Below are 13,910 nucleotides of genomic sequence, written 5' to 3'. Positions count from 1 at the left end.
AGACAAGCAAAAGTAACAAGCAGGTAAATCACATCTTCTAAAACTGAAGACCTGGAATAATTGAAATACTGAAGCAGACAGTGTACTACCCTACATTGGATTTCTGTTTATGAGCTTACAAAAGCTCCGGATTCCTGCTTATGAGCTACCTAATGAACTCCGGAAATTTACACAAGTTAATTTCTCTAAACCTCAATTTCTATATCTATATATGGGCCATAATAATATCCATCTCATTGGTTGTTACAAAGATTTAATGAAAGAATGTAACTAAAGAACTCAGTATAGTACCTGACAAATAGTAAATGTAGTTATACAATCAGCTATTGTTATTGATCTTAATATTATTACATCATTCCAAAACAGTGCCTGGAAAATTGGCATTAGTGTCTCCAGAAATAGCTTGATTGCCTCTGACACAGCCGATGTTGCAATATAACTTCGCCAGAAGTGGATAGCAAGGAAGAAGCCAGCAAGGAAGGCTCTATTTTCCTCCAGAAGTGGGTATCAAAGACTAAATTTCATCCTCTCATTTTCATAGAGAAGCTTTAGTAAATATAAATGTAAGTCTAGGTAACGCCATAGAGATCCATTTGTTTATGCTGGAAATGTGCGTATGTCCTGCTGCAGACTAGTCCACACTCACTTAGACTTTTTAAAAAAAATCATTCAAGTCTTGTTACAATGCTTTCTGTTAAACTGCTGACAACTGTACTTCTTGTTAGTATGGCTTCCATTTGTACACATTTCCCCCTGTGTCTCTACATTATACATCTAATAACGTATTGTTTTAGAAAGAGTCTAATATGATAATTCTTACACTTTTTTGGAATCACTGACCCTGGGGGGTCTACTCAGAATAATATATATAAGAGCTATGGGTCTAAACCCATTTCAGAATGAAATTAAATCTCTAAGGTGAATGCCAGCAAGGCATCTGAAGGGAAAGTGCTGCTCATAACTGCTCTATCTGGCATTTCTGTTAATGAAAAGACATTACCTTCTGGTAGTAATGCAGCCACTTAATCCTCAATATAGAACTTGGTAAGAGTGGTACTCCAAATGGTTACTAATCCGTTCTGCAGGGTCATCAATCAGAATGAAAGCCTTGTGATCAAACAAGTTTCTAGAGGCCTCCACTTATTCTAGGAGCGGAGAATAAGTTGCTGGGCTGTGAAGAGGGCACTCCTGGCAGAGGTTGTGGCAGTAGTAGGAGGGCCTTCGAACAGCAGAATGTGGATATATTGTAATAGTTTAACAAGCGTGACAGCTAAATATCAGCCTTATGTTTACATATAATAACAAAGAAATAATTTCATGTTGAAAATCAACTCAAGACACTCTCGCAGGTTGGGCATGGTGGTTCATGTTTGTAATCCCAGCACTTTGGGAGGCTGAGGCAGGAGGATCAGTTCAGCCCAGAAATTTGAGACCAGCCTGGGCAACATAGTGAGACCCTGTCACCATATTTTTAATCTTATAAAAATTTTCCAGACGTGGTGCCACACAGCTGTAGCCCTGGCTACTTAAAAGGCTGAGGCAGGAGAATCACTTGAGTTCAGGACTTTAAGGTTACAGCGAGCTATGACTGCACCACTGTACTCCAGCTGGGTGACGGGGGAGACCCTCTCTCTCATTATACATACATAATCTCAAATCTGAAAATGTGAGGAAAAAGAATTTCTAATTCTAAAACTTTGGGCACCACCTTCTTAACACATGGGCGAAAAAGACAAATAATACATTTATTTTTGCCTTCACTTTTGGTTACCTAATTTAATTATTTCATCACTCTATAGACTTTCTTTGGGCATCTATGATTTCCTTGTATTTTATAGCACTTTTTAACAACAGTGGCATATTAAAGAATGCAGGCCGGGCACAGCAGCTCACACCTGTAATCCCAGCACTTTGAGAGGCCGAGGCGGGCAGATCATGAGGTCAGGAGATTGAGACCATCCTGGCTAACATGGTGAAACCCCGTCTCTACTAAAAATACAAAAAATTAGCAGGGCGTGGTGGCGGGTGCCCATCGTCCCAGCTACTCAGGAGGCTGAGGCAGGAGAATGGCGTGAACCCAGGAGGTGGAGCTTGCAATGAGCTGAGATCACACCACTGCACTGCCACAGAGCGAGACTCTCTCAAAAAAAAAAAAAAGAATCCATCATCTGGATAAAAAAATTAAATAAAGTTAAAAGAATAATAGTAATGATGTTAGGAATAAGAAAGAAGTTCTTTTATGAAACAGTGGCATATTAAAGAATCCAGCAGCTGGATAAAAATATTAAATAAAATTAAAACAATAATAGTAATGGTGTTAGGAACAAGAAAGAAGTTTTTACAAAACAGTGGTATATTAAATAATTCAGCATCTGGATAAAAATTAAATAAAATTAAAACAATAACAGTAATGGTGTTAGGAACCAGAAAGAAGTTATTGTATAATAATGCTAACTTTTGTGTTTTAGACTTTACAGTGTTATTTCACATGTATCAACTCTTTTAATCCATGCAACATCCTGGGATACCAGGGTTATTATTCCTACTTTATACATGAAGATGCTAAAGCTCAGAAAATTAACTCAAATTAACTCACCAAGGCTATACAGCTAGAAACTGGGAGACGGCATTTATACCCAGGTCTTCTTATTTGAGTTCACTTTCCACTACATTAAAGCACTCTGGAATTCTTGGGATTTTTCTTTAGGTAAGAGGTAAATTAGTAATTATAATGTTTGTTCTAGAGAGTAAAAGAATGAAACATATTATCGTCTTACCTTATTAGCTGTGGTATGTATTTGTGACCACTTCTTGAGCTCTATAACAGAATACCCAAGTGCTGAGACTATTAGGGGTGTGTGCGATAGAAGTCACTAGAAACCTGTATCAGCCGGGTCAAACATTTCACATTTTATTCACTTATTTTCAAGCTAATAACAACAATTATTGTGTTTAAAACATACAAGTCAGCAATATTGGCCTTAGGAATTTACTATTAAAAACTAATACAATTGGCCGTGCACGGTGGCTCACGCCTGTAATCCCAGCACTTTGGGGGTCCAAGACAGGTGGATCACAAGGTCAAGAGATGGGGACCAACCTGGTCAACATGGTGAAACCCCATCTATTAAAAACACAAAAATTAGCTGGGTGTGGTGGTGCACACCTGTAGTCCCAGCTACTCAGGAGGCTGAGGCAGGAGAATTGCTTGAACCCAGGAGGCGGAGGTTGCAGTGAGCTGAGACTGCGCCACTGCCCTTCAGCCTGTCAACAGAGTGAGACTCCATCTCAAAAAAAAAAAAAGTCCTAAGACATTTTTTTTAAAAAGAACTGCTACTGGATTGTATAACACCATTTTATACAAGCAGGTTGTGCTAAATTGTCAGAAGATACAAGATTCTTAAAGACTTGCAAATCACAGTGTTTGGGAATGGAAAAGAAAGTTAGCTAACAAGAGGAAAAACACTGCGTGCTCCATGAGTAGGTCTCAGCAAATTCTATCAACTTATTTCTAGGCTTAAATCTTATCAGCAAGTCCAGGATATCTGATACAGAACACCCATTATGTAAGTCACACTGCAACTCTGTAGGATTCATGGGATGGAGGAAGAAAATGCACAGTCAAGGAAGAGCGGAGTCAAGAAGCAGGTGACATCCCCTAAGCTCACTGAATGGCACTAATTGAAGTAAGGTCCCCTAGCAACCTCCTTTAGTCCCTCGCTTTACATAAAGAGTGACTGATGCTCAGAGTACAGAAATCACTTTCTTAAGGTCATACAGTAGGTGGACTTTTCAGAGAAAATGACAATTTTTAGGCGAAAGACTATGCAAGCAAGTAATATATTTTATGGAAAAGGAGAAGAGGGAAGAGTAGCGATTGTTCAGCACCTATGAGAGAAACTCTTATCTCCCTTCTCTACCAAGATGGAGGTTGGTATTGTTTTTACTACTACACAGATGAGAAAAAAAGTGATCTTGGGAGATTTTTTTTAATTGCCCATGGCCACTGGACTCTAAAGTGGTAGAGTGGGGATTCCAACCTTGGTTCTTCTCTCTCAAAGTCCTTTGCTCTTTCCACCCTTCCACTGTATTTAACCTAAAACTCAGGCTTCAGTTATCAAATTCATGCACAAATGAGTGTAAAACTAGACACTGTAGTGATTCATTCTAGAACCAGTATATGTATGGAACCAGGGAAATATATAAAATCAGAACACAGAAAAAGAGGAAAGTTTCAGACCATGAAAAAAAAATTGTAAAGCCTAAACTGCCTTGCACATTGTCATACTTTATAAATACTTAATTCCTTCAGAAAACATATACAGTTCTCAGGAAATTAAATTCCTACTTTCAAATTAATTTATCCCTATTTTTTGTGGACATATCAGTAGAACTGCTGATATGTTCTACTGATAATCAGAAAGGTTTACAAACACTTGAAGGTTTTTCTTTTTAGCAGGAAAATTTTTTCAGCAGAACAAATAAATGAAATCATGTAGATAAGCATTTATTCTGAATCAAAAACCCCATAGAAGTCAAGTGCTGCACAAAAATTATCAACATAAATTATTTATACATCCATCTTTAAAACAAATGACTTTCTTTTGCTTCAAGACCAAAGATGGAGGTTTGGGTCACGATTACTCATGTTCCACTCCTCTCCGTACCACACATCTAGCAGATAATCACATGGACCTTGCCACATTTTCTTGAATTATGGATTTTGTGAAATACAGACTTCTTGGCCTTAGATTTTAAACCTCTCGAAAGTGGCACCATCAACTTAAGTTTCTGTCGCAATAAAACAAACAACAAAAACAGCTCCAGTCACAGTGATGACCTGATAGCTTGCTGTTCGTCACATAAACCTTGTTCTGCTCCCCTTTGCTCACAGTTCTCTCTCTCCATCTTCCTCCCATGCATATCACTTTCTAACAAAACACCAAACTGTCTATGTCTCAAGAGGCCTTGCCTTCCTCAGTCCAATCAGATCACCTCTCTTCATTTTCTATTCATGTGCTTTGCTATCTCATATTGGAAACACGTAGTGTGAGTCTAAGATAAAGTCAGGGAAGAAGGCAGTATCTATGGAGACCAGGCAAAACCCAGTTCCCTCATAGGCACAGTCAGACCAAAGCAGCAGCGCTGCTCTAAGAAGTGTCCTCTATCCATCTTCTACTTGAGTGCTCCTGGGGGTTGGAAGTTTCTTATTAGCCCTTCTGAGGACTCTTACATACATTTTTAAAAAATAGAGACTCAATTTGTCATCATGAGAGAATCTTTCACTTCTGGACGTGCTCAGCTCCCAGTTTTTATGCCTTAAAACAGCTGCGAATGAAGGAAAGGAGAAGGAATGAGAAACGTGCCTATTGTTCTTTCTACAGGACTAAACCAGAAAGTAGCTAAGTGGTAGCACTGAGGAAAAAGAGTTAGGAAATAAGCTGGTTGTGGCTTATTTATCATCTGGTTCCAATGGGGTTCAGGCCAAGGTCCATGAAGCCCTTTACCTCCAGCAAGGCACGACAGTGGGCTCAGGCTGCAGTCAACTTTCTCATGCATCATTTACTCATAAGGCGAAGAGATATTTAGTACCGAATATAAGCAAGGCATTGTGAGGTGAGTCACAGGAAAGGGGATGGTATAGCTGGAAATGCTTAAGTGGCAATAGAAAGTCCACCATGTTTGGAATTAAAGGAACTGTAATTATTTTCTGCACAAGCCCTTCACGTTACAGACAGAGAATCTTAAGACTTCGGGGAAGGATGGGGGAAGGAAGGATGAAGGAGGGGTATGGGTAGAGGGAAAGCTGGGACTAGACTATTCCTACCACAAATAAAATTGGAAGCTAAGCATTTTTTTTTCTTTTTTTGCCACAGTACCTAATCTCAGTGGTTTAGCCAGAAAAAAAATTATAAGAAAAACTACTTATAAGTGACTACTCTTGCTACTCTGTTTTGCTACAGGCTATGTGGACAATAAAAAGAGATTAGGCAGGGGAAAACAATCTCTATTAGGACAAGTAGCCCTGGATACCTGGATACTCTTATCTAGTTCAAAATTCTAGAATTATAATTGCTCCCCATTCAACTTGGGCCTGACAGAGTAAACAGACATCTTGTCTGAAGTTGTTTCATCCGTGTTGTCTTGTTGATGAAGACTGCATACATTTTACAAAGCTCTGTTAGGACAAACCCTCCTCTTTGGGAGAGGAGATTGTGTCTTCGTTATTTGTCCCTGTCTTTGCTGGTGTCCCCTGTAGCAATTTCAAACCACCTGGTTCTAGGTATTGGAATCCTATCTTATTTGTCTACTGCTACCAGCATCTCCGGCCCTGTCACGGGTCCTGGTAAAGTGGTATTTGCAAACTGTATCCTCCTGATCCTAGCCACAGATCCTTCTTTTTTGCTGGCTTTTTTCCCCTCCTATCGTTATTTCTTTCTTAGGGTTATGGGAAACTTTTGGTTGTTCACCATGCGGGATGTATAGGAATTTGAGAAGCAACACTCTTGTCCATCTTCCCAAGCTCTGCACCCAGTTGTTGCTCCTCTACCATCACACTATCATGCAGGCTACAGGATACTCCACAGGGCTCGCAGTTGTCCTTGCAGGTAAAGCAAAACAAAACCAAAACCAAAACCTCTGTTCCAGAATCCCCTCAAACTTCTCCAAGGGTCTCCATCTTCCCTTTGTCTCCAGAGCTGGGTATCAAGCAAAGGAAAGAGGGGTTGAGCATTTCACGGAGACTCAGTACACCTCAGCTTGACTCATCGCTCCTCTAGTGCTACTTCCTGCCCATTAGGCACAAAATTGTCTCCTTTGGTGTCACATGGTCCGGACTCACTACGATAAATACATTCAGAAGCTGATAATTCCTCACCTGCCCGCCATTACAATGATGGTCTGAGCCACCATCATCCTCCACCTGCACTACTGTGATTGCCTCCTCACAGGTCTAACTGCTTCCTCTTCTGGTTCTCTAGAATCTATATTCAGAACAGCAGCCATGTGATCCCTTTAAAATGCAACTTACATAGCATCACTCTTCTGTTCTGCAAAATCTTTCATTGGTTTTCCCTTCATTCTTAATAAAATCCAAAGTTCTGATATTGACCCAGGAAACCCTATATTATCTGCCCTTCCTGCCTCCTCTCTAACACTCTGCTCTAGCTGTCTTTTGCCTCAGGCCTCTGCACAAGCTGTCCCCCTTGCTTAGACTCCAGATATCTTTTTCCTCACTGCCTTCAGGTCTGGTCGGCTACCATGCATCTGCATGACCTTCCCTCATGATCGTATATAGAATATCAACCCTACGCCCTCTGTGACCCTCTTCTCCTTCTCTCTGCCTCTTCTTCCCACGGCACTTATTATCACCTGACATAATATTTGTTTATTTGCTGATATATGTTCACTTCCACCCATCGGAACATAAACTTCATGAGAACACATTATTTTATTTGCTACTCTATACCCAGTGTCTGGCACTTTATAGATACTCAGTAAATAATTGTAGAATGAGTGAATGAATGGATGAACAAACTCTAAATTGAGAGTTCACCAAACTTTGAATCTTTATTAGCAAAATCAATCTTTGTAACTAAACAAACAAACAAACCAAAAAACAATCTCACAAGAAGCCTGCATTGGGTTTCAAAGCTATTTTTTTCTGTGGTGCACTTTTAAAAGTTCATTTTTCAATTCAAAGCTAGGCATTGATTTCTTTGTTCTGGGGTGCTTCTGCCCTCGCTCTGAGGCTTGAAAGATACTGGCTCAAATGGTAGAAGGCTCCAGAACAAAGGAAAAACCAGGAAAAAAAGTCCTCTTTTTATAAAAATCCTCAAATTGCATTCCTCTGCCTAAGAATATTGTAAGAAGGATTTAAACGGTTTTGGTCTTACTTTGTCTAGACACTTTCATTCTCAGTCTTGCCTTTAATTGCTTAAATATTAAGAGGGTAAGCAGCTTGTCTGTTAGAGTAAAGTTATGCAAAAGGAGCAAATCTGCTGAAATTTTCTGAAGAACGTAGTAGAGCTGAGGCTTGAAATGTCTGGTAAGGACATTTGAACAGGAGACTGCCTATTTTCAAAAGTTGGATAACAGGCTTTAATAGTGAAACATGGGGCGCATAACTGCACACGATGGATACAATGAATAGAATGAGTGTCATCACATGATGAATAGGCTATTTTTAGAGTCCACAAATTGAATAATGGTTTATACCTGGTTTGCAAGGTGGCAATCTACAGTTGCCAGTCCTCAAGCACACTTTATTTAGCCTATATTTATTTAAGAAAGAATTTCACATATAAATCCTGATCTCAGTTTTCCTTTAAAGGTAGAAGATCTGTCACACTTGCTTGTTAGGAAAAAATTATCCAGGCCTTGGAAATAAGACAAAGGGATTATGGCATGTTCATTCAATCATAGTAGAATATACCCCCCAAATTTCATGTGTTGGAAACGTAATCCCCAAATTCATACGTTGATGGCTTCTGGAGATGAGGCCTTTGGGAGACAATTAGGATCAGATAAGGTCACTAGAGTTGGGCCCCCATGATGGGATTGGTGATTTTACAAGAAGCGCAAGAGAGACGTGAGCTGACATGCTCTTGTCCTCTCACCACGTGAGGTTTTCTGCCGCGTTATGATGCAGGAAGAAGGTTCTCACCAGAGGCAACCCCTCAGTCTTAGACTTCCCAGTCTCCAGAACTGTAAGAAAGAAATTTCTTTTATTTATAAATTGCCAAATCTGTGATATTCTGTTACAGCAATAGAAAATGGACTAAGATACCTGCCTAAGATTTATACAATTGTCTAGGCCCTAGACAAGCTAGGCCCTAGACTCTAGTGATGCAATATTGTTAGATTTACTGTGTACTATTGATTAGAGTTACAAGTCTATAAAGTTAGATGCCAACTTGTAGAAGACTGAGTGATTGTAAAGTATTTTTGTACAATAGAATAAATAACTCCATAGATAACAGTTTCGTTTCCTTGTAGGGTATTAACCAATTTTTTTTAACTAACTTTATCTTCTTTCAGTATTCTTATTTCTGTTGACTGTATAAATATTCCAGCCTCTCATTTTCTCCTTTGAACCAGCTGTCATCTTACTAAATTCTTATTCCGAGTTAAATTAATCTTTGACACGTTCACTATATATTTGTAAGACAGTCATGTTTTCTTTCATCTTTTGGAAAATTATATTTGGACCTGGTTCACATTCCTAAATGGCAACCAATGTCTAGAATAATGACGAGCTGCTCCCATTAAGCAAGGGCAGCTCTCCAATTCCACACAATTTCCTCCTCCCACTCCTGATAATCTTATTTCCAGTCCTTTCCCTCGTTCATGTGTCCTTCTTGGCCTCGGTGAGCTTTTGAGTTCTTAACGTCTGACTTATACCTTGAGGTTTTAGTAGAGCAGTGGGTCTTACTCTTGAACATGTACCAGAATCTCCAGGAGGGCTTGTTAAAACACAGATTGCTGGGCTACACCCCAGAGTATCTGACTCAGTAGGCCTGGGGTGAGACTCAAGAATTCTCATTTCTAACAATTTCTCAGACGATGCCGATGTTGCTAGTGCAGGGACCACACGTGGACAGTCATTGTTGTAGTAAGTGGTAGGCTTTGAATTTGGTCTTGGTAGATTAGAAGGCATTTTCCACTGTAGCAATTTGACAAGTTGAATGCAAGACCTAGTAAAGTAAGATTTATTTTTTAAAAACTTTTAAAGTCAGGCACGGTGGCTCACGCCTATAATCCCAGTACTTTGGGAGGCTGAGGCGGGTGGATTAGTTGAGTTAAAGTTAAAGACCAGCCTGGGCAACATGGTGAAACCCTGTTTCTACCAAAAAATACAAAAATTAGCTGGGTATGGTGGTGCACGCCTGTAGTCCCAGTTACTTGGGAGGCTGAAATGGGAGGACGGCTTGAGCCCAGGAGGCGGGGGTTGCAGTGAGCTGATATCGTACCACTGTACTCCAGCCTGGGTGACAGAGCCAGACCCTGACTCAAAAATATAATATAATATACTCTTAAAATGTGAATTACAACATATTAATAATTAATAGTATTTCTCATGATATCTGCTGTACCTGAGAATCAACTGCTGATGATATTGAAAACAATAAGAGTAATTTTTGTAAATTTATGAAAACGTCAAGACCTTGTTCAATGACTACATTTTTTTGTCTACGTTTTAACTTCTTTGAAGGCAAGGAAATCCTAGTAGCCTCCTCAGTGCAGTTTCTAACATAGCAGAATGCTATGGACCTGGCAAACACCCAATGACTTACAATGATACATTTCTATGTATGATTGTGGTTTCCTAAGCCTTTCATATTCATTATCTCATTCAGTATATACAACAATCCTGTGAGGTGAATAGGGTATGTGTATTACTCTACTTTACAGATAAATAAGTTAAGTATTAGAGCCTTGATATGTCTTTCCCTAGGATACAAAGCAAACATATGGCAAAGCCAGGGCTAGCACTCGATCTTTAGTCTTGCTCACCAGGATTATTTACGGACACACAATGAAAACTAGATTAAAAATGCCATGAGGATTTAGGATAAGTTAAAAGATTCCTAAAATGCAATTGGACCCATAACACATTACTCACAAATAACAGAAAGCATCTATTTTATACACACACAATTATTTATACACGGCAGCTTTGCAGTGAATACTTTGAATAAGATTTTAAAAATAGACTCTATTCCACCCAATTAATCAGCATCAGGTAGCAAGGAGGCCGCTAAACTTTCTGGAATTTAAAATTTTGCAAAGAGGAAGATAGTGTGTAGAAAGTGGATAAATGCTGGAGTCAATCAAATCTTCATTCTGTCATTGACCAGCTATGATACCTTGAAAAAAATCACCTTAACTTTATGAATGTTAAGTTCCTTGCCTGTAAAATAAATTATATGTATATATTAAAACTTTAATCTCTAGTAAGGTTTAAGCAAAAATATATGTAAAACTAAGAATGTACATATACAGTACCTAATCCAGGGCCTTTAGTAGTGAGAGTGCACAATAAAAGCTAATTCCTACCCTAACTTATTGAAAGGGCAAAAGGGTGTGCTGGGACTGTTAGGATTTGAACATTAAGGAACATATTGGGTGAAGTGTTATTACTCATTCCCACTAAATCCTCACAATTTTATTGAATTGTTCATGTACCAAACCACAGCATATTCCAGAAAAAGCAAATATAGGCATATTATCGCAAAACTAATACAGTTTTCCATTGACTACTACACTAAGAAATCACCAGCATGTATTAGCATCATGGCAGGTGATTTAAATGGATGTCAGGTGCAACATATTGTATTTCTATTTGACTGTTTGGCAGTGCAGGAATCAATGAGAAAGAACAAGGCAACAGTTTGAGCCACAAAAGGGAAAAAAAAGGAGAAAATGGAATAAATTGCATTCACCCTAGATGCAGAAATGTACAAGTATAAGTGGCATGAAAGGAAATATACATAATTATAGTGTGCATAGAACTGGAAACAAATGGAAAGAGTGGCTGTGTTGACTGAGAAAGAGAAGAAAAATCGGAGAAACTGGCCACTCTGCATTCCAGGCACAGGCAGATTTCATCTGCAAACAGTGCCCTGGCCAGACTTGCCAGTTATGTGTATGACGAAGCAGAAAACAAATGCACTGATTAAAGTGCTGAATTCATCCTCAGACTGAAATACAACTTACACCAGAAAAAGAGGGGGCCTAAACTGGAGATGGCAATCTGGCATTTTGATGCAGACAGGCTGGGATAGATGGCTTACCTGGAGTATCTAAATTCATTTTCCCTTGTGTAAATAAATGCTCATAAACTGTGAAGTGGGTAATGAAGATTGAGTTTGTATGGACCAGAGATGTTAGAAAACACTCAACACTTTGTTCCCTATTGTAAGAACATAGCAGCCTCAAGTTGTGCTAAGATTGACCACCCACAGCTTCCCTGGTGGACATCCAGTAGCACTTCTGTGATTTGTAGTAAAATATCAGCCCTTCCTGGCAATGCACATTACTGCATAATTGCAGAAGTGCTACAGTCTAACTGGTATTACAGAAATCTACTCAACTACAGTTAGAAAAGCTAACATGACACCAAATGCCCACACTACCACTGAATCACAGCAAGAAAAAAAGAAAGTGCATTTTCTATGCATTACTGTAAGAGAATATTTTATGCCGGCGAGGGGCTAGAGGCTGGCTTGTTCACCCTCAGCAACACTATCTGCCTTACGAGCTGGCTGATAGTTCACTCCTTGTGTAAGTTGTAAGAATTCTGAGTGTTTATGAGTGCTAGCAATTGTGATAAGCATGAATAACTATGTCGCCTCCTAAAGTGCAAGGTATTCTAAAAGCTAAGATCCTTGTTTGCTCACTAGTCGAGGACATGGGAGTTTTGGGTCTTGATATTCCTTAGCGTGTGGTGTTTCTCAACATACATATCTCATGTATACAAATCTCATGTATACAAATCATGGAGATTTTGTTTAAATGCAGATACTGCATCAGCAGGCCAGGAGTACAGCTAAAAGTCTGCATTTCTAAGAAAAGTCAGGTGATACCTTAGAGCACATGGCACAGCAAATAGCAGATGTGTAAGTATTAAATGGACCAGAGTTAAATATCAAGGCACTTAGATTAAGCAACAATATTTCAAATCCAAAGAGTGGAATGGATTAGCTATACACTTTCCTCTTGCACTAAATTCCAACATGTTTAAGAAGACTTGGAACCAATCCAAATGCCCATCAATGATAGACTGGACAAAGCAAATGTGACACATACACACCATGGAATACTATGCAGCCATAAAAAAGGATGAGTTCATGTCCTTTGCAGGGACATGGATGAAGCTGAAAACCATCATTCTCAGCAAACTAACACAAGAACAGAAAACCAAACACTGCATGTTCTCACTCTAAGTGGGAGTTGAACAATGAGAACACACGGACACAGGGAGGGGAACATCACACACCAGAACCTGTAGGGGGTGGGGGACTAGGGGAGGATAGAATTAGACGAAATACCTAATGTAGATGACGGGTTGATGGGTGCAGCAAACCACCATGGCACCTGTATACCTATGTAACAAACCTGCACGTTCTGCACATGTATCCCAAAACTTAAAGAATAATAATAATAACAATAATAAAGAATGTCAACTTTGGAATCCTACAGTCCTGAATTTAGGCCTTAACTTTGCCATTTACTAAATATGTGATCTTCAGTAAGTTAACTTCTCTGAATTTCATTTTTGTACCTAAAAATTGTCTAGACTACTTATATACTACCTATATTACCTGTTAAATGTTACCTACCTCAGAAGGTAGTTTTGAGAATTGAATAAAATAATGTACTTAGAATGTATACCACAGCGCCTGGCATCTTAAGATAATAAAAATGACAACCAATATTATTATTGCCACTGTGTAAGTATCTCCAATGACCAGTTTCTAATGTTAGCAGAAGGATGAGAGTAATTTTAATAGGGGGAAGATTTACTCATTTATTAACTAATAAGTATTTATTGAAGAGTTTTCTGAGAAAATCATAGTCTAGCACTGAGGATACAACATTTTAAAAGTAAAAAAATGACTGCTTTCATGCAGCTGTCATTCTAGAAGATGGAAAAAAATAAATAATGAAATATGTAAATAATACAAATAGTGACATATATGTTTTTAAAATAAAGTATCCAACTATATGACATTATAGGAAAAAAAAGTATGGTGACAATAAAATTAGCAGCTAGTCTGATATAATCCCATTTGTTTATATTTACTTTTGTTACCTGGATTTTGAGGTCTTTTTCATAAAATCCTTTCCCATGCCAATGTCCTGAATTGTTTTCTCTATGTTTTCTTCTAGTAGTTTTACAGTTTCAG

At 38.7% G+C, this 13,910-nt stretch overlaps 1 protein-coding gene across 2 annotated transcripts in view; it reads right to left on the bottom strand.

Annotated features, from left to right (window-relative positions):
* The window catches only part of LOC105470844 (fibroblast growth factor 12), a 583,980-nt gene that overhangs the window by 446,941 nt on the left and 123,129 nt on the right, over positions 1-13,910 (bottom strand). The gene's annotated exons all lie outside the window — the stretch shown is intronic.

The sequence above is a fragment of the Macaca nemestrina genome, chromosome 2, assembly GCF_043159975.1.
Source record: "Macaca nemestrina isolate mMacNem1 chromosome 2, mMacNem.hap1, whole genome shotgun sequence".
Classification (NCBI taxonomy): domain Eukaryota; kingdom Metazoa; phylum Chordata; class Mammalia; order Primates; family Cercopithecidae; genus Macaca; species Macaca nemestrina.
Note: the sequence above shows the minus strand (reverse complement) of the source record. Positions and strands in the feature narration are given on the sequence as shown.